General features: G+C 34.2%; 1 long non-coding RNA gene across 1 annotated transcript in view; it reads right to left on the bottom strand.

The window, feature by feature from the left end:
- Positions 1 to 1,150: 1,150 nt before the first annotated feature.
- Positions 1,151 to 26,657, bottom strand: part of LOC118883545 — a 126,552-nt gene continuing 101,045 nt past the window's right edge. The window contains exons 3-4 of the long non-coding RNA XR_005017043.1: positions 3,232 to 3,380; positions 1,151 to 1,235 (exon numbers count right to left, since the gene is read on the bottom strand). This is a non-coding gene — a long non-coding RNA (uncharacterized LOC118883545). The remainder of the gene's footprint in view (positions 1,236 to 3,231; positions 3,381 to 26,657) is intronic.

Here is a 26,657-nt window from a genome sequence, read left to right as displayed (position 1 = left end):
AATATTATTTGTTCTAGTTCTATGAAAAAAGGTCATGGGCATTTTGATAAGGATTGAATTAAAGTTGTAGATTGCTTTGGGCAGTATGGACATTTCAAAAATATTAATTCTTCCAACCCAAGAGCACAGGATATCTTTCCATTTCTTTGTATCATCTTCAGTTTCCTTCAATAACGTTTTATAGTTTTCAGAGTATAGGTCTTTCACCTCTTTGGTTAAGTTTATTCCTAGATATTTTATTGTATTTGATGTGATTTTAAATGGGATTTTTAAACTTTCTGATAGTTCATTATAGTGTAAAGAAATGTGACAGATTTCTAGTTATTAATCTTGTATACCACAACTTGACTGAATTTTTTTATTACATCTAACAGTTTTTTGGTGGAGACTTTAGGGTTTTCTATATAAAGTATCATGTCATCTCCAAATAGTGACAGTATTACTTCTTCCCTTCCAAGTTGGATGTATTTTATTTTGTAGTTGAGAACCTCATTTGCTCTTACCTGGTTTTACTGAAATAACCTCTTAAATTTTTTTTTTATTTTATATTGTAGTATAGTTGATTAACAATGTTGTGTTAGTTTCGAGTGTACAACAAAGTGATTCAGTTATACATATACATGTATCTATTCTTTTTCAAATTATTTTCCCATTTAGGTTATTACAGATTATTGAGCAAGATTTCCTGTGCTGTACAGTAGGTCCTTGTTGGTTATCTATTTTATATATAGCAGTGTGTATCTATCAATCTCAAACTCCCAATCTATTCCTCTCAACACCCCTTCCTCTCTGGTAACCATAAGTGCAATTTCTAAGTCTGTGAGTCTGATTCTGTTTTGTAAATATGTTCATTTGTATCATTTTTAAAAAAAAAAATTCTGCATATAAGTGATATCATATGATATCTGTCTTTCTCTGGCTTACTTCTCTTAGTATGATAATCTCTGGGTCCATCCATGTTGCTGCAAATTTCATTCATTTTAATGGCTGAGTAATATTCCATTGTATATATGTACCACATCTTCTTTATCTATTTATCTGTAGATGGACATTTAGGTTGCTTCTATGTCTTGGCTATTGTAAATGGCAGTGCAATGAACATTGGGGTGCATGCATCCTTTTGAACCATGGTTTTCTCTGCATTGCTGTATGATATGGTAGCTCTATTTTTAGTTTTTAAAGGAATCTCCATATTGTTCTCCATTGTGGCAGCAATAACTTTTTTGATCCGTTTCCTAGAGTAATGGAAATAAAAACAAACAAATGGGACCTAATTAAACTCAAAAGCTTTTGCACAGAAAAGGAAACCATAAACAAAATGAAAAGACAACCCACAGAGTGGGAGAAAATATTTGCAAATAATGCAACTGACAAGGGATTAATCTCCAAAATTTATAAACAGCTCATGCGTACTAATATGAAAAAAACAAACAACCAAAACAATAAAAAAATGGGCAGAAAACCTAAATAAACATTTCTCTAAAGAAGTAATACAGATGGCCAAGAAGCACATGAAAAATATGCTCAACATCACTAATTATTAGAGAAATGAAAATCAAAACTATGAGATATTACCTCACACCAGTCAGAATGGCCATAATCAAAAATTATAAAATAACCTCTTAATGGGTACTATTCTAAATTGTCCTTTCTAATTCTTACTATAGACTAAATTGCAAATATACATAATAATTTTCAATGATCATTTATCATCTACAGAATAACTCCAAGCTAGTTAAAAGGCACATGTGACCCTTACTGTATGACTTCCTTCCTTCTAGCATCATCACTACTCATTCCCTTTCTCAAAAAATATATTTCAGAATTTTGTAAGATTTGGAGTACTCAATCATTCCACACCCTGTACTTCCATATCTCTGCATAAGTTTTGACTCTATATGGAATGCTCTGCCCTTTATTTCTACCAGAAACCAATTACCTTTTTGGAGAATTTATATTCATCTTTGAAACTTTGGATTAATCATTACCCTCTCTACCAAAGATTCTTTGATTGTTGTAGGCTAAGGTGATCATTTCCTCCTTTGTGCAGCCACTGTGTCTTATCCATACTTCCATTTTTATAAATGTTTTGTTAAATATGACAGTCTTTATGGTTATCTTCTCCTCTAGACTCAGAGTACCTTGGTGTAGGGTTTATGTGTGTGTGTGATCTTATTTGTATCCCCAATGCCTCACCATCATTGTTGCTCAACCAATATTTGCACAATCAGGATGCGAATGAATAGATGGATAATTTTAGAGTAAATTTTACCTTAAGGATATAGGTAAATTTGACAATTATTCTGACAAAGACAACAAAACAAGCATAGGTTTTTACTTTATAGGGAGGAAGGTAATAAATAAAATATGATTATGAATGCATGTATCCATAATAATGAGCTTGATAATTAAGAGAATAATCATAGAATTCCAATAATATATCCAGGAATTTATATAAAAGAAACATAATCAATCAAGATGTAGTCCCTCAATATAGAGGAAAAGTTGTGATGGCAAATGAGCTTGAATGTTTTTGAGGAATAGAAACTACTCAGGGTAATGTGACATGATATTTTTAAATAGATGAAAGCTTATATTTGTGTAATTCTTATACAGTCACAAGTTCTTTACCCTTTTTATTTCAAAGGAAATTATGATTTTTATCTGACTTGATATTAAGTGAACAAGGAAAGTTTTAGTTTAAGGGCAGTCCTAAAACAATATCCAAATAAAAGTTTGCATATCAGTTTTAGAATAATCTTTTATGAAACTGCAAAATAATCCTCCTTTACAAATAGTCAAGATATCAAAAGAAAATTGAAGATACAGCTTTGAACTTTTATTTATATGCACCAAAGTTAAAAATGGAGATAAACTTATAATTGACTTTAAAACATATGACTTTAGTTTAAAATATTACTTCAAATCAGGAAAGCTCATATAACTTTTTAAAAGATTCAAGATACCACCCAGAAAGGGAATATAGCATGATCTCCATTCCATTCTGCTTCAAGGATTATCAATGCACACACATTTACTTCAAAATTTCATCTTCCTTATAAATCCATTCAACAATATATTTAATTAGCATTTTTCATCAAGTCAAAGGTACACATTTTAGTATTTTAACATTACTGAATTAGAAATTCATATAAAATTGTCAATATGTCATAGTTTAATTGACAAAATGTATTAAATTTAATTGTGAAAGAACATAATAGTACAGCTTACCATTGGAGATCTTAGAGATTTGAAGACATGAGGTTAAATGCCTAGACTCTGACTATTTTTTCAATGTCAATCCAAGTTGTAATAAATGAACTAAAAAGAAAGTTCCAGGTTTTTTTTCTACTCCAGTGTCACAGAGTATTTCATCTCTTCTAGACATACCAAAAAACAAACAAACAAACAAACAAACAAACAAAAAAACCAAACCAAAACAAAACAAAACAAATCAACAAAGGGAAACAAAAATTTTCCACCCAGAAGAAAACCTGAGTAAATTCTTACATCTGAATTTCTAATCACTATTTAAATAAATGCCAAACTGATATATTTTTTGATCCTTCAACATGACATAAAAATCATTAAGCACAGGAAAAACCATCTGGATAACACAGTATCACTCCTGCTCAAAACCTATAGTGGCTTGCAGGAAACATTTAGATTGAGAGTTATACACTAGCTGACTTTCTTCACTCTCATCCCTATAAAGATGACTGGTTTTCAGGATCATTCTCACACTCTTGCTGCTAATGATTTGCACTCACTCTGTTAGCTCTCAGAGCCACTATAGTTGTATGATAAATAGCGTATCATTTAATGCCTTAGTTTTCCAGCTCCTTGATTTGAACTCTGAAACTTGCTCCATTCAGTTCTACTCTCCTCCCACTCCTTCATGCCATCTGTTTCTTTACGTCATTACCTCCAGTCCACTGGCACTTCCCTATTACTTCAGATCATCCATGTTTTTCTGTTTATGAGCCCATCTCTACATATTATTGACCCCATGATCCCCAATGCCTTTAAGTTATTACTAAAATAGTTTCTGATTATGACTCCTCTCCCCTCACCCCTCATAACACCCTTCTGTTTGTCCTTCCCAGCATGTATCTTGGTGCTTGTTTTGCACCATTTTTATCGTTGTTTTATGAACATTTTACTCCCAGCCTGGGCTTAACCATCATGAGAACAAAAGGTGTTTCTAGAATGGAATATTTTTAATGACTGCTTAATAATCTGAAGTTTATTTCTGCTCAATCAGATATTTGAGTTGTTTACTTTTTTGTTATTAAAAATATCTTGAATACAATCTATCTTACTATTTTAGAATTTTCTTTAGAAAGAAATTTCTAAGACTGTGCTATGTAAAAATTAATGTTCTTAAAGATTTTGATACATATTTCCAGATTGCTTTCTAAAAAAATGAATAGAATTTTAGCTTCTCACCAATAATATATGAGGCTCTGCCTTACTCTATCATCAATATCATTCAATATTGAAATTTATAAAGCCTCAGCTAATTTAACAGGCTCAAAAATATATTTTTGTTTTTAACTTGTAATGCTTAATTTAAATTTGGTTTGAAATTATATCTTAATTATAAATAAATATTTATATTTATTAGAATATAATTAGTTATCATTCTACTTCTGTCAGTAGCCTGATCTTATGCTTTACTCATTTTTCCATTTTAATTTTAATATTTATAATTTGTATAAGCCCATGTTAACATAACATTTTTTCAATTTCTATAATTTGTTTGATTTTTATTTTAGAGTATTTTCACATGAAAGTCTTACATTTATGTGATAACTTTCTTAATTATATAATGATTTTTAGGTATTGAAAGTGTTTCCAAATCCAGAGACAGAGTAAACATTCCTATTTTACTCAATATGGCTTTATCTGCTAATTTTAACTCTAGAATTTGCCTGAAATGTATTTTGTTATATAGTATGAGATGATGATTCATTTCAAAAAAAAATCAAACTAATTGCAGTTCAGTTAAAGATGTTGGATTGAATACACATCCTCATATCCCTCTGACACCCTTCCAAAGTGACAACAAAGGGATAAAAATATAAATCTACAGCCAGGAAAGGGAAGAAAAAAAGAAAATTTTGGAATCTAGAAAGCAGATCAAATTTGTTAATTAAATTAGCAAGTCTGAAAGTCTGAAACCCAGATGTGCAATTGGGGATCTTTTGATGTAAACCTCACTTTACTCTTAAACACCCTCAAAATTTTTAGAATGGTAGCAGGACATAGTACCAAGCAGTGGCCAGGGCAGAGATACATAAACTAGGATAAAATGTTTAAAGCTCTATATTAGGTAATAATTAAATTTCCAGACAACTTGGATAACTGCTTGTTTCCCTACCACAGCACAGCATCTTCTCTTTGTCAAGAGTGAATCAGAGGGAATCTATACTGGGGCTCATGTAGCAGAACTGGTGATAGATACTACTCTCATGTAAACATGGGATTGTATTATTTTGGGCTCTCCAGAGAAAAAGAACCAACAGGATGTATACATATGTACATATGAGTTTTATTATAAGGGACTGTCTCATTCAATTTTGGAGGCTGAGAAGTCTCAAGATTGCAGTCAGCAAGCTGAAGACCCAGGAGAGCTGATGGTATAGTTTTAGCCTGAGTCTGGAGGCTCAGGAGAAGACCAGTGTCACCGCTAAAAGACAGTCAGGGAAAGGGAAAGAGGGAGAAAGCAAGGGAAGGAGGGAGAGAAAGAGTGTACAATTCTCCACTTTTTGTGGAAGCCCTCAACTGATTGGATGAATCCAACCCACATTGAAGAGGGCAATGTTAATCACATCCAGAAGCATGCTCAAAGACACACTCAGAATAAGGTTTAAGCAAATACCACCTAGGCACCTCAGGGCCCAGTCAACTTGACACATAAAAATAACCATCATCAAGGTTATGGGATTTTCTATATATCAAGTGACAAGACCCTAGCCCACTTCTACCACATAGTTACCCAAATGTTGGCATACTGTTTTAAACTCTCCAGGCAGGAAACAGGAAAACTTTCCTCTGATGAATCTGACCAGCTGAGGAGACCAAGACTTAAAAATACTGAAAGTAAAAATTCTCTCATTTGAACCAGCTAATCCTACAGGGAACATCATTCTCAACAATTTCCTGTCATAAAAAGCTATTCAGTAATTCACTCTTAAACATGAGCCCATAGTCAGTGATCATGAGGATTAAATGGAACACCTCTAGATTTAAAGAGGAGATAAAAGCAAAGAGGAAATTTAAAGACAAATAGACAATGCTAAAAAATTATTAAAATCCATTATTAGCATCAATAAAAAGATAAAGTAGTACATATTAAAATAAAAGAGTGAGTGAACTGTGGAAATTGAAAACATAATGGTAGAAATGTAAAGGAGGGAAGATAAACCTGAGAAAATGTCCTAGTGAGTGTAACTACAAGATTGTAGATAGTGAAAAAAGCTATTAGAGAATCAGTCTAGAGGTTACATCTTTTAAGTAACAGAAGTTTAAAAAAAAAAAGAAAGAAAGAAAGAAAGAAAGAAAGAAAGAAAGAAAGAAAGAAAGAAAGAAAGAAAAAGAAAGAAAGAAAGAAAGAAAACAAACCAGAAAAATAAAATGTCAGAAAAATAGTATAGTGGCTGTCCCCCACACCCCGGCAATTTATATGTTGAAGTCCTAACCCCTAGTACTTCAGAATGTGATGTATTTGGAGAAAGAGCCTTTAAAGAGGTATTTAAGGTAACATGAGGTTGTATATGTGGGCCCTAATCCAAAATGATTAATGTCTTTTTAAGAAGAGAAGATTATGTATTCTTTGGAAAAAATATCTATTTAGGCTCTCTACACATTTTTTAATCAGATTGTTTTGTCAATACTGATATATATATAAGTTCTTTATATATTTTGGAAATTAACATCTTATCGGGCATAGAGCTTGCAAATACCTTCTCTTATTCAATAGGCTGCTTTTATCTTTTATTGATGGTTTCTGTCCCTATGCAAAAGCTTTTAGTTTGATTTGATCCCATTTGTTTATTTTTGCCTTTGTTTGCCTTGCCTGAGGAGACATATTCAAAAAAATATTCTAAGACCAATGTCAAAGATTGTACTACATATGTTTTCTTCCAGGAGCTTTATGTTTTCAAGTCTTACATTTAAGTCTCTAATCCATTTTGAGTTTATTTTTGTATATAGTGTGAGAAAAGGGTCTAGTTTCATTCTTTCACATGTAGCTAGCAGTCCAGTTTTTCCAACAACAGTTATTGAAGAGACTCTCTTTTCCCCATTATATATTCTTGCCTCTTTTGTTGTAGATTAATTGACCATAGGTAGGTAGGTTTATTTCTGGCTTCTCTATCCTTTTCCATTGATCTATGTGTTTGTTTTTGTGCCAGTACCATACTTTTCTAATTATTATAACTTTGTAGTACAGTTTGAAGTCATGGAGCATGATATCTTGAGCTTTGTTCCTTTTTGTCAAGATTGCTTTGGCTATTGGAGTCTTTGATGGTTTCATACAAATTTTAGGATTATTTGTTCTAGTTCTATGAAGAATGCCATGAGTATATTGATAGGGATTGTATTCAATCTGTAGATTGCTTGGGGCAGTATGGAAATTTTAACAATATTAAATTATCCCAATCTATGAACAGAAAATATCTTTTCCTTTATTTGTATCATCTTCAGTTTCTTTCACCAATGTCTTATAGTTTTCAGAGCATAGGTATTTCACCTCTTTGGTAAATTTATTCCTAGGTATTTTATTCTTTTTCATTGAATTGTAAATGGAATTGTTTTCTTGATTTTTCTTTCAAATAGTTCATTGTTAGTGTATAAGAATGCAACAGAAAAGAAGACACACAGATGGCCAACAGGCCCTTGGAAAGATGCTCAACATCACTAATCAACAGGGAATGCAAATCAAAACCACAATGAGCTGTCAGAATGATTACTGTCAAAAAGACAAAAAATAACGTGTTTGTGAGAATGTGGAGAAAATGGAACTCTAGTACACTGTTGGTGGGAATGTAAATTGGTACAGCCACTATAAAAACAGTATGGAGGTTCATCAAAAAGTTTAAAATAGAACTTTCATATGATCTAGCAATTCCACTTCTGGTTTTTACTTGAAGAAAAGAAAACACTGATTTGAAAATACACATGCACCTTAATGTCAATAGCCAAGATATGGAAGCAAACTAAATGCCCATCAAAAGAAGAATGGATAAATAAAATGTGACGTGATATATATATATATTATTCAGCCATAAAATATGAGGAAATTTTTCCATTTGTGTAGGCATGAATGGACCTGAAGGGTATCATGATTAGTGAAATAAGTTAGACAGAAAAAGACAAGTACTGTATGTTTTCACTTATATATGAAAAAAATCAAAACAAATGAACAAATATAATAAAACAGAAACAGACTTGCAGATACAGTAGACCAACTCATGGTTGCCCAAGGGGAGAGGCATGGGGTGGTGAAATAGGTAAAGTGGATTAAGAGGTACAAACTACCAGTTATAAAATAAATTAGTCACAGGGATGTAATGTGTAGCACAGAGAATATAGTCAATATTTTATAATAACTTTGTATAGTGTGCAATCTATAAAAAATATTGAATCACTATGCTATACACCTGAAACTAATATAATATTGTAGGTGAACTATTCTTCAATGAAAAAAAAAAAAAAAAAAAGAAGAAATTAAGACACAGATGAAGGAAAGACACTGGAAGAATATGGTCATCTGCAAACCAAGGAGAGTGGCCTTAGAGGAAACCAACACTGCTAACATCTTAATCTTGGACTTCTGACCCCCAGAATAGTGAGAATATACATTCTATTGTTTAAGCCACCCAGTCAGTGGAACTTTGTTATGGAAAGTCTAAAAAAACTAATACTATTAGCTCAAGAACATTTTCTCATATCTGAAAGATATGAATGTCCAAATTAAGAAATTCACCATTGCTGGATGTTCCCTTGTGGTCCAGTGTTTAAGACTCCATGCTTCCACTGTGGGGACATGGGGTTGATCCCTGGTTGCATAAAATCCAAATGGATTAAAGACCTAAATGTAAGACTGGACAATATAAAACTCTTAGAGGGAAACATAGGATAAGCACCCTTTGACATAAATCAGAGCAAGATCTTTTTTGACCCACCTCCTAGAGTAATGAAAATAAAAACAAAAATAAACAAATGGGACCGAACTAAACTTATAAGCTACAGCACAGCAAAGGAAACCATAAACAATTTGAAAAGACAACCGTCAGAATGGGAGAAAATATTTTCAAACAAAGCAACTGACAAAGGATTAATCTCCAAAATATACAAACAGCACATGCTGCTCAAAATCAAAAAAACAAAGAGCACACCCCCAAAATGGGCAGAAGACCTGAATAAACATTTCTCCAAAGAAGACATACAGATGGCCAAGAGGCACATGAAAAGATGCTCAACATCACTATTTATTACAAAAATGCAAATCAAACTACATTGAGGTATCACATCACACAGGTCAGAATGGCTATCATCAAAAATTCTACAAAAAAATAAATGCTAAAGTGGATGTGGAGAAAATGAAAACCTCTTGCACAGTTGGTGGGAATGTAAATTGATACAACCATTATGGAGAACAATATGGAGGTTCCTTAAAAAACTAAAAATAGAACTACCATATGACCCAGCAATTGTACTACTGGGCATATACCCTGAGAAAAACCATAATTCAAAAAGACATGTACCCTAATGTTCATTGCAGCACTATTTACAATAACAAGGACATGAAAGCAACCTAAATGTCCACCGACAGACAAATGGATGAAGAAAATGTGGTACATATATGCAATTGAATATTACTCAGTCATAAAAAAGAATGAAATTGGGTCATTTGTAGAGATGTGGATGGCCCAGAATCTGTCATACAGAGTGAAGTAAGTCAGAAAGAGAAAAACAAATATCGTATGTTTATGCATATATGTGGAATCTAGACAAATGGTACAGATGAACGTATTTGCAGGGCAGGGATAGAGACTAAGATGTAGGGAATGGATGTGTGGACACCGGGGGTAAGGGGAGGGTGGGACGAATTGGGAGATTAAGATTGACATATATGCACTATCATGTGTAAAATAGTTAGCTAGTGGGAACCTGCTGTATAGCACAGGGAGCTCAGCCCTGTTGTCTGTGGTGACCTACATGGGTGGGATAAGGCGTGGGAGGGAGGTCCAAGAGGGAGGGGATATATGTATACATACAGCTGATTCACTTCGTTGTACAGCAGAAACTAACACAACATTGTAAAGCAATTATACTCCAATATAACTAACTAACTAAATAGAATTTAATTTAGAAATTGAAGTTAAATACCAAAAACAAAGAGCTTAGAAATGTTAAAATGTTAACCACTTAGGAAATGGATCATGATGAGGAACAGGAAGAAGACAATTCATTTCCATGTAAAAATTCTTAAAGAACTATTTGAATTTTTAAATATATATATGCATAACATTGGTAAACAATTAAAACAACAAACCTAATTGTTCCAACACCATTTACCGAATATTTTTTCTATTCTCTACTGTCTTTGATGTAGCCAATCACATATTAAATTATTGTTTATAATGTTCTTTTTTGGGTTATTTATACTGTTTTATTATTATCTTTTATTATTATACCAATATCAAACTATACTCAGTATCATGATTTCACAAAACAGTTTAATATTGGACAAAACTAGGGCTCCATCAGAATTTTCCCAAGTACTTATTTGATATCCCTAGGTAAAACAATTTTTCAATTTTTTTTTTTTTTAAAGAAGAAGAAAATCAGTTAATCTAGTGATCATTTAGCTGGTACCCTAATATTCTCTGATTTTTTTAAACCTTATGTACATTGCCGATTCTTGATTTTTCCAAGGATAAGACATCAATTTTCATCCATTTTCTCTCTTCCTGCCTTCAAATTTTGGTGTACTATAAATATAAGTTGCCACAGCTTCATCAAGTGGTTATACCCAAAAGCACAATAGTCACCTTCAACTAGTGTTAATGACTAAGTAATTTTATTTGTTTAAAAAAATCCCTGCATCACTTATTCCAATCATTTACCAACTTCTTAATTCTCACAAACCATATCTCGTCTCTGTTACTCAATGTTAATGGCACTTCCTCGTATTCATCTATATCTTTGAATGCTCAACTGTTTTCCACTTTTTTTTTTCATATGTATGCTACCTCTCTTCTCAAATATTGACCCTTTTACTTTTCACTTTATTCTCCTACAATTAATGCCAAGTAAATGTTAAAAACATTTAAATATCAATGTCCTTCTATTTGTTATATAATTTATTTCAGAAAATAAGCAGCAAAAATCAAATCTACGAAAGTTGAGTAACAGATCCAATATTTAGAAAATGAATTTGTCAAAGAGCTAAACAAATTATAAAATCCTAAATGTGGCTTCTACAGTTCTGCAACATTTGGACCATGGCAACTTGGCAGGTGATGAGAACACCTCACCTTCATAGCACTGCCAGCAGGCAACATTAGCCTACAATAGCTTGAAATCAACAATTTCACACATGTTGTATGAAAGACTGAATTCTGCACATGAAAGGTAATTTAGAGCTGGGACGAAGCATATAAAGACTAGAATTGAAATATGTAATATGAAAAAAAAAAGAAGTATGTAATATGGGAACTCGGTGTGTAAAAGTAAGATGGAAATATGGGTGATAATATAGTTATAATGAGTAATAATTGTTATTATTAAATATGCCTTATATATCTCCATTTAACCTTTAATTTCTTTCTCTTTGATAATGTCAGCCCCATCATGTAAATGTATTTGAGCCTTCTCACTGAATCTACCATGAAGCAGTAAATATCTCTGGTTTGACATTGTATTAGAATTCGACTTCAATGACACCTTGAACTGAGGGTTCTTATGGCAAAATTAATGTGGGCCTAAAATATTGGGTTGAACACTAAGAGCAAAAATCATACATATAGTTATTTAAACACGAGTGTAAAAACAAGGCAGGGCTTCAAGAAATGCTTCTTGCCATTCAGATACTAAGACACTGGTTCTCAAGAATACTTTGATAATTTATCCACGTCAAAAATGTTCATTTGAACTCATGTAAACATGGACTTCAGTTCTCTTGCAAAGATTCCAGTTAAATTTTCAGAAAAGGAGAGAGTAAAATAATAGAGCAGTACAACTTTCATATATTTTAGGACCTTACCTGCAAGGCTTTTCTTTGGGCCTATTATCAGATCTTTACTAGGTAAAACTCATTTTACTTGAGACCCTAAAATATAAGGCTGTGTTATTTTCACAGTTGATTTATAAGGTTCCTGTGCACTAAGAGCTGAGATTTCCTGTCATATTTACTCCATTTTTAGCTGGAAAAGCTCAGGTTAGTCAGTAGATCAATCACTCTCACTGAAGTAAAGTAGCTCAAAATTTGTTTTCTATTTTTATTTTTACTCTCCCATCTTTATTTTTCCCTTTAAATTCTTCCAGGGTCAAAGTCTAGACCTACCTTACACAATGTAGGTAAGTTTAAAATGTTGCTTCACAAACATCTCCAACACATAGCACTTTCTGTCATTATGAACTAGAAGCAGATGAATAGGAGGTTTTAAGTGTCTTCATCATATGTACTCTAAAAATCTTACCTCAAAAATCTTGTCGTGATAAAAAGAATAATGTCTTGGCACATGTGAATCATGACCATATCCACAGATGCTTGTGTATTATTGGATTTAAGTAAAATTAATAAACTGAGCACATGAATGGAATAAATATCAGAGACACCCTGAATATGACTTTAAGTAAAGTAGCACTGCCCTGCTGTGCTGGGAACTACAGCTGATAAAGAGTATGAGGTACTCTTTATAACAAAGCTCTATGCAGTCCTTTATCTATCAATTATTTATAGTCTTCCTACTTCCAGAGATTGCTTATAAAAAAGACCTATAGCAGTAAAAATATTAAAATAAAATAATGAAGAATAGGAATGCAGTGAAAACATATCTGGGTTACGAAGATTTGTAAAGAGAATAAAAAAAGTCAGAGAGGATCTATTGTGCTAGAAATTCTAGGCTAAATGTATGGAATCACACATTTAATTCAGGGTCTCCTGGAAGCTAGTGCAAAAAGGGAAACAGATGTTTCTCATACTTTTCATTGTGTACTTATAGGAAGTATGCCTATTCCTTAAGCAAACCAAACGAACTAAAACAAACGCCCAAAACAAACAACAACAGCAATGACAACAAAAGCCTTTTTCCTGACACTTTTAAGAGGAATTTGATTCAGAATATTCATATAAGGAATATTGAACATAAATGACAGACTTTTAATAAAAGTATTATAAAACACTTAGACATAGTTTTTATATGTATTGTCATCATGTGAAACTTCAAAACCAAAGAAAACAATGCAATAGAAGTAGCTGTTGAAACTAAACAAAAGGCATGTTTCAAGCATTCATTATGCAGCTGTAAATGTTAGGATCACACCTTACTTTTCATTAACAAACAACTCAATCCAAATTTGCGCAGATGACCTAAATAGACATTTTTCCAAAGAACATATACAGATTGCCAACAAACACATGAAAGGATGCTAAACATCAGTAATCATTAGAGAAATGCAGATTAAAACTACAATGAGGTATCACCTCACACAGGTCAGAATGGCCATCATCAGAAAATCTATAAACAGTAAATTCTGGAGAGCGTGTGGATAAAAGGGAGCCCTCTTTCACTGTTGGTGGGAATGTAAACTGATACAGCCACTATGGAGAACAGTATGGAGGTTCCTTAAAAAAGTAAAAATAGAACTTCCATATGACCCAGCAATCTCACTACTGGGCATATACCCTGAGAAAACCATAATTCAAAAATTGTCATGTACCACAATGTTCATTGCAGCTCTATTTGCAATAGTCAGGACATGGAAGCAACCTAAGTGTCCACCGACAGATGAATGGATAAAGCAGATGTGGCATGTATATACAATGGAATATTACTCAGTCATAAAAAGAAACGAAATTGAGTTATTTGTAGTGAGGTGTATGGACCTAGAGACTGTCATACAGAGTGAAGTAAGACAGAAAGAGAAAAACAAACACCGTATGCTAACACTCATATAAGGAATCTAAAAAAAAAAAAAAAATGGTTCTGAAGAACCTAGGGGCAGGACAGGAATAAAGATGCAGACGTAGAGAATGGAGTTGAAGATATGGGGAGTGGGAAGCGTAAGCAGGGACAAAGTGAGACAGTGGTATGGACATATATACACTACCAAATGTAAAATACACAGCTAGTGGGAAGCAGCCAGATAGCACAGGGTGATCAGCTCAGTGCTTTGTGTTCACCTAGAGGGGTGGGATAGGGAGGGTGGGAGGGAGACACAAGAGGGAGGAAATATGGGGATATACGTATATGTATAGCTGATTCACTTTGTTATACAGCAGAAACTAACACACCATTTTAAAGCAATTATACTCCAATAAAGATGTTAAAAATAAATAAATAAATAAATAAATAAATAAATAAATAAATACAATAAATAAATACAATAAAAGAAGTATCACTAAGACAGAAAGTCCTGATTTTCTTTCATACCCTTTTCTGAACCACTTAACTTTTCTTCTCTGCCAGTGAACTTCTCTCATTTGGCCAGGCACTCACACTCTGCCTCATCTGTACCTAAAGTCACTCTCATAAAACTAAATAATAGAATCATCAACATTAAAGGAGAGATTTGTAAACAATGCTTCCAGAGCCCAAGGTCCCACATATTACTTCAAGGGCTACCTTGAAAAATGAGAGTGAAACCAATAGTAAGAGGCTCCAGGCTTTCCATCCTGACTCAGAGTTGTTCAACTTTCATCTGCTATGTATAGAGAGGCTACACTTATAATGTTCTGAGGGGTGAGGTGGGGAAAGAGGAGGGTGGTTCTACTACGGCTGCTGCTGATGTTAAAAAAAAAAAAAGTTGTAAAACCACTACTTAAAGACAAGTTCATGGGATGTGACATAGCATACTACTGTATATGGAACCACCTGCCATATTTTAAGAGTAGAAATCATTTTTATCCAAAGCAATTAATTTTCAGTGGTGAAATGTTGACATTATTGAAATGAGAAAAGGTAGGGTTTATCTTTCTCATACTGTTATCAAACCAAAACTTGGGCCCACTTGCCTACTTTCTGTAAAGCCAAACTACTGACCCTGGGTTGTGGTGAAGGAAAGTGCAGTGTTTATTTTGAGGTGCCATACAAGGAGTCCTGGATAGCTAATACTCAAAAAGCCCAAACTCCCTTATGGGATTCAGCAAAGCATTTTTAAAGGCCAGTTGAGGGCGGGGAGTCCCAGGGTATGTGATCAGCTCATGCACAATTCTCTGATGGGTTGATGGAGAGGTAACAGGGCAGCGTCACAGGGGTTAACATTATCAATCCTTAGGCTCCAGTAGATCTGGGGGCTATGTGCTCATGTTCATAAAGTAGTTAATTTCTTCCATTTGGTGAGGGGTTTAGCATCTGTAAAATGACTCTTGAAATACTTGTGGCTATGTAGGTCTTAAAATCAGAACAACTGCTAGAGATTTCAATACTGCTCAGTACTATGGACTTGGATGATAAAGTCTTCAGGATAAACATCTCTTCTGCTGGTGCTAACTCATTCTATGCAAATTTAAGACATAATTTGGATTTCCTAAGGTAGGAAGCTATCTTGGCACTGGATTAGAAAAAAAAAAACTGAAGAAATATTCTCAAAAATTGGAATATTCTAAGACCCTGTGTGTTCATTGGACACACAGAATTGAGTTTCTTACCCTTGTTACCACTACACACACACACCTTTTTATTTTCAGGTAACATTTATTAGCAGCATGCATATATAGGAACTAAAAACTTGAATGAGCCCTAAGATAAATTCAATCATAATAATTTCAGACATTTGTTGAGTATTCTTATGTTTTATTCTAATTGCCTTACATGAATGATCTCAAAGCAATTCTATATAGTAGGCCTTATTATTACCCCCATTTTATAAATTAGGAGACTGAGATCTCTGAATTGTCTGAAGGTCAGGGCAGAGTTAATATTTGACCACAAAGACCTTGCTCATAACACTAGAATCTGTAGAGGCAAACTATAGCTTCTGGAGTTAATCCATAGCAAACCAGTAGAGGAATTTTATTCACCATATGAGGACCCTGAGTACAAAGAATAGTTTAATCACCTCTTGAGATTTCACAATCCACACAGGTAAACAGGAACCCTCGGTACCAACGCTTAACCTTTCTGCATTGAAGATAAACTGTTTTCAGCAGATCAAGTTGGAATTTTATTAGAAATTAAATTACCTCTACATGAGACTGAAATCAACTGGCACTGTTGCCTCGATATTAATTTGGAGTATAAAATAGTACATTTCCTAATAATAGAACTATCTTCATCTCACACTGATTGAATTAAAATACTACTGAATTAAATGATTTTAATTAAATGTAATGTACTATTTAATAATAGTGACAAATTTGTTTAGTGACAAATTTGTTTAATCTTTTGACACTGAATGAGTAAAACTTTGAATTGTATATAAATTCTTTGAATTGCATATAAATACGACTTGGGATTAAGTTACAAATAATTTTGAATATTTACCATCAATATAATAAATTTTAATCGTATCTAAATAATGAGAATCATACAATTTAGCAATATGAATATAATGACATATAGCTTGCCTTCTTTCTTACACGAATATGCCATTCCAAATGAAAATTTCTCTTTCTTCACTGGTATTTCACCAATATTATCTCCTATTATCAGTTTTGGAAAAGTTTCAGGAGCTTAGTTATAAAATAATTTGTTTAACAATTAATCTAGTTGGTCAACCCACTGAGTCATTCTTTTTAAAACTTGATTCTCAAAGACTGTATGCTATTTGAGAGTAACTAAGTACAAAGTTAATAATGAAAGTTTTTGGAGAAGTATAGGGAATACAGAAAGTTTTCACAAATTCTGACTAGTGTGAAAGGATGTGTGATATGGGTGACACAAAATCATTTCTAATAGTTTTCTTTTTAAGAAATGTTTTTCATAATATGATTATACAAATGGAAACTACCCTCATCCAATTACAACTCAAAAAATTCTGTTAATTCTGGAGAAGTCCTCAGAAACATATCTTCATTGAGATAGAGTCAGTTCTTATCTATGGAACTCTCAATGTGTCTTGGGGAGATGTTACCCTCTCCATAAGAAAAATGGTAATGAACAATTTGGTCTGCTCCTCAAATTCCTTCCAATATTCTTAGAAGGAGCCATCACTTCAAGAAACTTCAAGAAACACTGCCAGATAACCCAGAAGATATTAGAAAATTTAATATGTGTTGAGTACTACTATACGCTATTTTGTGCATGTATGTGTATATATGTACATAAATATAAATATGCTCCTACTCACTTGATCCTTACAATAATCCTGGAAATAATACATTACCCGACATTAAAGAGGACAGAAAGAACTTAAAATCAGTTTTACCAAGAGCAAGGAAAGAGATTGATATCATTTGGAAAATTCGCTAAGCTCCAGTGAAAAGACTTCAGAGTCCTTCCAAAAATAGGTTTGAACCCCGTCTCTACCACTTCCTACCTGGGAGGCCCAGGCCAGAGAAAAAGTAATTTTAGGGAAGGATGCCCAGAGAAACTGACATTTGAGAAGAGCAGATCACAGAACATCTGTTCAAAATAAATGTTCATAACATCTGGCAGAAAAACTCACTGAGGATTAAAATCCCTTTAGAAGAATTTCAACAGAATGTCATTTATGAACTGTTTTCTTCAATCACAACTCCTTGTCAATAGGGATTCTGGAAGTGTGAAAATAAGCACAGCTTTCAACCAAAATTAAAATTGGATTTTTTGTCAATTACACATAATTGTAAATTAGTATATTTTACATGGCTTCTGACCACAGTAGCAGGTCCTTCACTGGTAGATGAATGCATTCAAGAAGAAATTTCTTTGAAATCTTTGCTTTTCTATGGTCTAATCTATCTCCAATTATCATTTTCTTTCCAAAAATGCAGAAGATGGCATACACTTGGTCTTAATTGTTGACAATTTTATTTCAGGAGTTTCCCTATGAATTCTAGCCACTCAGTACGTTAAATATATATCACAAATTGTTAGAATCTATCTGCTATTCCAAAATAGTTCATTGTTCCTCCCTGAGTTGGTTTTTGGAATATTCCTATTGTGCCATTGTCACCATTATGGACAAAAGGCAAAAACACAGTGCTTCTTTTCCAGTAGCTCTGAGTAATTTGAGAACAATGACAATTTTGACTCATTTCTATGCTCTCAATTCTTGTTATATAAAAACTGCTAAATAAACGTGTCCTGAATGAATAAATAAATAGCTCATAACTATTGAAGCTGATGAAGGTCACCATCAAATTAAATTATTGATAGTTATCTATTACATATAAAATAATCTAGAAAATAGTATAAGAGAGCACCAACCACTGAAAACTGCAACGTCAGGCTGTAAGCACAGTTGGGCAGTTGACATAGATTTGAGGGGTGTGTGTGTGTATGTCTTCTACTTTTCTTATCAGCACCCTTCTATTTCATGGCATCTCCACCTTTTTCCCTTGAGAAGAAATCATGTTGTAATCTTAGAGTCTGGCCTTGGTTATCCTTAGAAATCACTACATTTGTTTATATTTGTTAAAAGTCCTTGTATCATAAGTACTGTAAGAAAAAAATAATCAAATTCATGTTGAAATTTTAACAGTAGAAAATAATTTTAGTTTACCTTCACAGAGGTAGTACATATATTCATCATTGACTTAGAAAACATAATCCCTTTTAAGTGAGAATGGAATTTTTAATAGTGAAATTTCTGGCAGTAAACAGCTGCTCATTCTTTCTACCTCAATGGAGCATATTCCAGGAGGGGTAAGTACAAATATTATACCCTTAATTGCTTATCTGGTGAACAAAAACTTTGCAAATAAAGACTTTAAATAGTGCAAGTAATTTTTCTAGATTCAACCTATTTTCACTCTAGACATTCATTGTTTACAAGTAGTAATTGCTGTTAGCCACTATGAAAAATTCATATTAGGAAAAAACTAAGGATGTCTGAAAAGAGAGATATGTACATAATACATATAATATGGTACAAATAAGAATGAGCAACAAAAATAGGAGAGACTAAAAATTTGCTGAGACCTATCTGTAATCAGTATTTTGTATTATATCTTGTGAAGTAGATATTATTCTGATTTTAGACTGGAAAAACACACCATTGAAAAGGCTAAATAACGGGTCTCTTTTTTTGGATTAAGAGAGTATAAATAAGTGTTGTAACTTTTCTAGTGTTATTTTGAAAATTAAGTGGACAATAAGAATAGTTTGTAAGCTATAAGACATATGCAACTGTGATATAATATATTTTTTAATTTGATTCAGTTATTTCCTAAAAGGAGAATAGAATAGAGAATGAAATATCCAAATCTGGAGTACTCTACTGCATACCCCATGGTTTGGACAGCTCATGACCGAAAGTACATTGATGTGGTTAAAAACACAAGACACAAGGTCAAATGGCTTGGGTCAGAACCCCAGGCCTGGTTACAACTTATATGTCCTATTGCCCATGTATGAGCTACTCTCTACCTCAGTTGTATAATGTTAAATGGTGATGGCAAACCCTCTCAGATCATTCCTCTGAGGAATTAATAAAATATATAGAGAGAATTTGGCATGTGGTAATTGCAAAACAAAGAACAGATCTTAATTATCTTAAGTGTATACCTGCATTGCTTAGTAAATTTTCTTGGCTCTAATTTCTGTGTGCATTTATAATATATACATATTCAATATAAAACAGTCATCTTTTGACTCATTAAGATATTAATGCTAAAAACTTTAAGGAAATATATAACTTAGGAATGACCATGATGTGTGTGTGTGTGTGTGTGTATGTGTGTGTATGAGAGAAAGATCACTGTATAATAAATACATAGGCTTAATGATATTCAATAGAATAAAATTATAATGCAATGGATTTTTAATACCAGCTTTAGATTATAAAGTGACTTTTTCACAACTGAGGGAATGTTTCACAATAAATTACAATTGATGGTTCCTGCCACAACCAAACAGGTCACTGAAACACAAGAGAGGGAGAGACTCCTTCTAGAGGGCAGTGATTTTCCTATGTCTCTCCTGTGCCACATGTCACTTCTAGTCTTATTTTATATTTTCCTTTATACCTCCATGACTATAAGTTCTCTGCAGCTTTGGTTTTTATCTGATTTGCCTTTGTATCTGCCACAGTTCTTAGCACATTGAGAATATCTATAAATATTCAAACAGTATTGAGAAATCAGAGCACTATTGACTTGTTCTTTTACTGTAGAGTTTCTTAAATAGAGAAAAGAGAAAGAGACCTTACCTCTCAATAAGCTCCTTTGAAAATAGGATATAAGAGTTAAGAATCAAGGAAACCTTTTGAAGCAAAACAGAATAGGAAATGTAAGGCTGTAACAGGAAGGAGAAGGTACATTTTCATTAAAAAATGGAATTTTTGGTATGGCAAAACACACAACTAGCAAAAAACATTAGAAGAGTGATCACTGGAAAATATTTAAATCTGATAAATTTGTATCTGTAATATACAAAATGGCCTTAAATTGTACAGAAATGAAAGGCAGTGAAACAGGCAACAAAGCTAAAAGGGTGATTCATGGATTAGGAAAGGATTCAGATATTCAATAATTGTTTTAATAATTGAATAATTCAATTAATTACTCAATAATAATTAGTAAAATGCAAATCTAAGTAATTATGGGATAGCATTTTACCATAGAGATTGGTAAAATTTAAAAATGTTAACTCGGAGAGACCTTCAAGATGGCGGAAGATAAGACATGGAGATCACCTTCCCCCCAACAAATATATCAGAAATACATCTACATGTGGAAGAACTCCTACAGAAACCTACTGAAGGCTGGCAGAATACCTCAGACTTCCAAAACGTCAAGAAACACCCCCACGTACCTGGGTAGGGCAAAGGAAAAAAGAAAAAACAGAGACAAAAGAATAGGGACAGGACCTGCACCTCTGGGACGGAGCTGTGAAGGAGGAAAAGTTTCCAAACACCAGGTAACCCATTCATTGGTGGAGACGGGAGGTGCCAGGGGGGAAGCTTTGCAGTCATGGAGGAGAGTGCAGCAACGAGAGTGCAGCAACATGGGTGCAGAGGGCAAAGCAGAGAGATTCCCGCACAGAGGATTGGTGCCTACCAGCACTCACCAGCCCGAGAGTCTTGTCTGCTCACCTGCTGGCTGGGATGGGTTAGGGCTGGGACCTGCGGCTTCGGCATTTTTGGAGGTCAGATCCCAGGGAGAGGACTGTGGCTGGCTGTGTGAACACAGCCTGAAGGGGCATAGTGCACCACTGCTAGCTAGGAGGGAGGCCAAGAAAAAGCCTGGACCTGCCTGAGATGCAAGAACCATTGTTTCAGTGTGCGCAAAGAGAGGGGATGCAGAGCACCACCTAAAGGAACTCCAGAAATGGGCGCAAGCTGCGGGTATCAGCGTGGACCCCAGAGACGGGCATGAAACACTAAGGTTGCTGCTGCAACCACCAAGAAGCCTGTGTGGAAGCACAGGTCACTACCCACACCTCCTCTCCTGGGAGCCCATGCAGCCCGCCACTGTCAGGGTCCCCTGATCCATGCACAACTTCCCCAGGAGAACACACAGCACACCTCAGGGTGTTGCACCATCACGCCGGCCTCTGCCGCTGCAGGCTCACTCTGCATTTCATACCCCTCCCTCCCCCTGGACTGAGTGAGCCAGAGCCCCCTAATCAGCTGCTACTTTAACCCCGTCCTGTCTGAGAGAAGAACAGAGGCCCTCAGGTGACTTACATGCAGAGGCAGGGCCAAATCCAAAGCTGAACAGCAGGAGCTGCGTGAACAAAGAAGAGAAAAGGAAATATCTACCAGCAGCCTCGGAGCAGTGGATTAAATCTTCACAATCAACTGGATGTACATCTGTGGAATACCTGATTAGACGATGAAGCATCCCAAAATTGAGGCTGTGAACTTTGGGAGCAATGATATATATACTGTTTTCCTTTATCTCTTTTTGTGAGTGTGTATGTGTATGCTTCTTTGTGTGATTTTGTCTGTATAGATAAGATGAGACATGGAGATAAGATAAGACAATTTCTTTTACCAATTGTCCTAGGGGTCTGTCTTTCCATTTTTTTAATTTTTTTAATTTTTTTAATTTACTTATTTTTTTTTAGTATAGATTTTAGGGCTTGTTATCATTGGTGGATTTCTTTTTTGGTTTGGTTGCTCTCTTCTTTCTTTTTTATTTTCTTTTGTTAAATACTTTTTAATTTTTTTAATTTTAATAATTATTTTTATTTTAGTAATTTTTATTTTATTTTATTTTTTCCTTTCTTTCTTTTTTTCTCCCTTTACTTCTGAGCTGTGTGGCTGACAGGGTCTTGGTGCTCAGATCGGGTGTCAGGCCTGTGACTCAGAGGTGGGAGAGTTGACTTCAGGACATTGGTTCAACAGAGACCACCTGGCTCAACATAATATCAAATGGCAAAAGCTCTCCCAGAGATCTCCATCTCAACGCTAAGACCCAGCTCCACTCAATGACCAGCAAGTTACAGTGTTGGACACCGAATGCCAAACAACTAGCAAGACAGGAACACAACCCCACCCATTATCAGAGAGGTGGCCTAAAATCATAATAAGGTCACAGACTCCCCAAAAAACATTGCCGGATGCAGTCCTAACCACTAGAAAGACAAGATCCTGCCTCATCTACCAGAACACAGGCACTAGTGTCCCCTCCACCAGGAAGCCTACACAACACATGGAACCAACCTTACCCACTGGGGGCAGACACCAAAAAAAACAGGAACTATGAACATGCAGGCTGTGAAAAGGAGACCCCAAACACAGTAAGTTAAGCATAATGACAAGACAGAGAAATACACAGCAGATGAAGGAGCAAGGTAAAAACCCACCAGACCAAACAAATGAAGAGGAAATAGGCAGTCTACCTGAAAAAGAATTCAGAGTAATGATAGTAAAGTTGATCCAAAATCTTGGAAATAGAATGGAGAAAATACAAATAACATTTAACAAAGACCTAGAAGAACTAAAAGCAAACAAAACATAACGAACAACACAATAAATGAAATAAAAATTCTCTAAAAGGAATCAATAGCAGATAACTGAGGCAGAAGAACGGATAAGTGACCTGAAAGATAAAATAGTGGAAATAACTACCACAGAGCAGATTAATGAAAAAAGAATGAAAAGAATTGAGGACAGTCTCAGAGACTTCTGGGAAACATTAAACACACCACCAATCAAATTATAGGGGGCCCAGAAGATGAAGAGAAAAAGAAAGGGACTGAGAAAATATTTGAAGGGATTATAGTTGAAAACTTCACTAAAATGGGATGGGAAATAGATAATCAAGCCCAGGAAGTGCAGACAGTCCCATACAGGATATATCCAAGGAGAAACACGTCAAGACACATACTAATCAAGCTATCAAAAATTAAATACAAAGAAAAAACATTAAAAGCTGCAAGGGAAAAACAACAAATAACATAGAAGGGAATCCCCATAAGGTTAACGACTGATCTTTCAGCAGAAACTCTGCAAGCCAGAAGGGAGTGGCAGGTAATAGTTAAAGTGATGAAAGGGAAAAACCTACAACCAAGATTACTCTACCCAGCAAGGACCACATACAGATTTGACAGAGAAAATAAAACTTTATAGACAAGAAAAAGCTAAGAGAATTCAGCACCAGCAAACCGGCTTTACAACAAATGCTAAAGGGACTTCTCTAGGCAGGAAACACAAGAGAAGGAAAAGACGTACAATAACAAACCCCCCAAAATTAAGAAAATGGTAAGAAGAACATACATATCTATAACAACCTTAAATGTAAATGGATTAAATTTTCCAACCAAAAGCCATAGACTGGCTGAATGGATACAAAAACAAGACCCATATATATGCTGTCTATAAGAGACCACTTCAGACCTAGAGACACATACAGACTGAAAGGGAGAGAATATAAAAGATATTCCATGCAAATGGAAATCAGAAGAAAGCTGGAGTAGCAATTCTCATATCAGACAAAATAAACGTTAAAATAAAGACTATTACAAGAGAAAAAGAAGGACACTACATAACGATCAAGGGGTCAACACAAGAAGATATAGCAATTATAAATATGTATGCACCCAATAGGAGCACCTCAATACATAAGAAAAACGCTAAAAGCCATAAAAGGGGAAAACAACAGTAACACAATCAGAGCAGGGGACTTTAACAATCCACTTTCACCAATGGACAGGTCATCAAAAATGAAAATAAAAAAGGAAACACAAGCTTTAAATGACACATTAGACAATATGGAGTTAATTGATATTTATAGGACATTCCATCCAAAAACTACAGAATACAACTTCTTCTCAAGTGCTCATGGAACATTCTCCAAGAAAGATTATATCTTGGGTCACAAATCAAGCCTTGGTATATTTAAGAAAATTGAAATGTTATCAAGTATCTTTTCCAACAACAACGCTATGAGACTAGATATCAATTACAGGAAAAAATCTGTAAAAAATACAAACACATGGAGGCTAAACAATACACTACTTAATAACCAAGAACTCACTGAAGAAATCAAAGGGGAAATTTAAAAAAATACCTAGAAATATATGACAATGAAAACACAATGACCCAAAACCTATGGGATGTAGCAAAAGCAGTTCTAAGAAAGAAGTTTATAGCAATACAATCCTACCTCAAGAAACAAGAAACATCTCAAATAAACAACCTAACCTTACACCTAAAGCAATTAGAGAAAGAAGAACAAAATCCCCAAAGTTAGCAGAAGGAAAGAAATCATAAAGATGAGATCAGCAATAAATGAAAAGGAAATGAAGGAAGCAATAGCAAAGATCAATAAAACTAAAAGCTTGTTCTTTCAGAAGATAAACAAAATTGATAAACCATTAGCCAGACTCACCAAGATAAAAAGGGAGAAGACTCAAATCAATACAATTAGAAAGGAAAAAGGAGAAGTAACAATTGACACTGCAGAAATACAAAGGATCATGAGAGACTACTACAAGCAACAATATGCCAATAAAATGGACAACCTGAAAGAAATGGACAAATTCTTAGAAAAGCACCACCTTCTGAGATTTAACCAGGAAGAAATAGATAATATAAACAGACCAATCACAAGCACTGAAATTGAGACTGTGATTAAAAATCTTGCAACAAACAAAAGTCCAGGACCAAATGACTTCACAGGTGAATTCTATCAAACATTTAGAGAAGAGCTAACACCTATCCTTCTCAAACTCTTCCAAAATATAGCAGAGGGAGGAACACTCCCAAACTCATTCTACGATACCACAGTCACCCTGATACCAAAACCAGACAAAGATGTCACAAAGAAAGAAAACTACAAGCCAATATCACTGATGAACATAGATGCACAAATCCTCAACAAAATACTAGCAAACAAAATTCAACAGCACATTAAAAGGATCATAAACCATGATCAATTGGGATTTATCTCAGGAATGCAAGGATTCTTCAATATAAGCAAATCAAACATTGTGATACACCGTATTAACAAATTGAACGATAAAAACCATATGATCATCTCAATAGATGCAGAAATATCTTTTGACAAAATTCAACACCAATTTAAGATAAAAACCTTCCAGAAAGTAGGCATAGAGGGAACTTAACTCAACATAATAAAGGTCATATGTGACAAACCCAGAGCCAACATTGTTCTAAATTGTGAAAATGTGAAAACATTTCCACTAAGATCAGGAACAGGACAACGTTGCCCACTCTCACCACTATTATTCAACATAGTTTTGGAAATGTTAGCCACAGCAATCAGAGAATAAAAAGAAATAAAAGGAATCCAAATTGGGAAAGAAGAAGCAAAGCTGTCACTGTTTAAAGATGACATGATACTATACATAGAGAATCCTAAAGATGCTACCAGAAAACTCCTAGAGCTAATCAATGAATTTGGTAAAGTAGCAGGATACAAAATTAATGCTCAGAAATCTCTTATATTCCTATATACTAATGATGAGAAATCTGAAAGACAAATTAAGGAAACACTCCCATTTACCATTACAACAAAAAGAATAAAATACCTAGGAATAAACCTACCTAAAGAGACAAAATACCTGTATGCAGAAAACTATAAGACACTGCTGAAAGAAATCAAAGATACAAACAGATGGAGAGATATACCATGTTCTTGGATTGGAAGAATCAACATTGTGAAAATGACTCTACTACCCAAAGCAATCTACAGATTCAATGCAATCCCTATCAAGCTACCAATGGCATTTTTCATAGAACTAGAAAAAATATTTTCACCATTTGTATGGAAGCAGAAAAGACCCTGAATAAACAAAGCAATCTTGTGAATGAAAAACAGAGCTAGAAGAATCAGGCTCCCTGACTTCAGACTATACTACAAAGCT

The sequence above is a fragment of the Balaenoptera musculus genome, chromosome 17 (genome assembly GCF_009873245.2).
Source record: "Balaenoptera musculus isolate JJ_BM4_2016_0621 chromosome 17, mBalMus1.pri.v3, whole genome shotgun sequence".
Lineage (NCBI taxonomy): Eukaryota > Metazoa > Chordata > Mammalia > Artiodactyla > Balaenopteridae > Balaenoptera > Balaenoptera musculus.
Note: the sequence above shows the minus strand (reverse complement) of the source record. Positions and strands in the feature narration are given on the sequence as shown.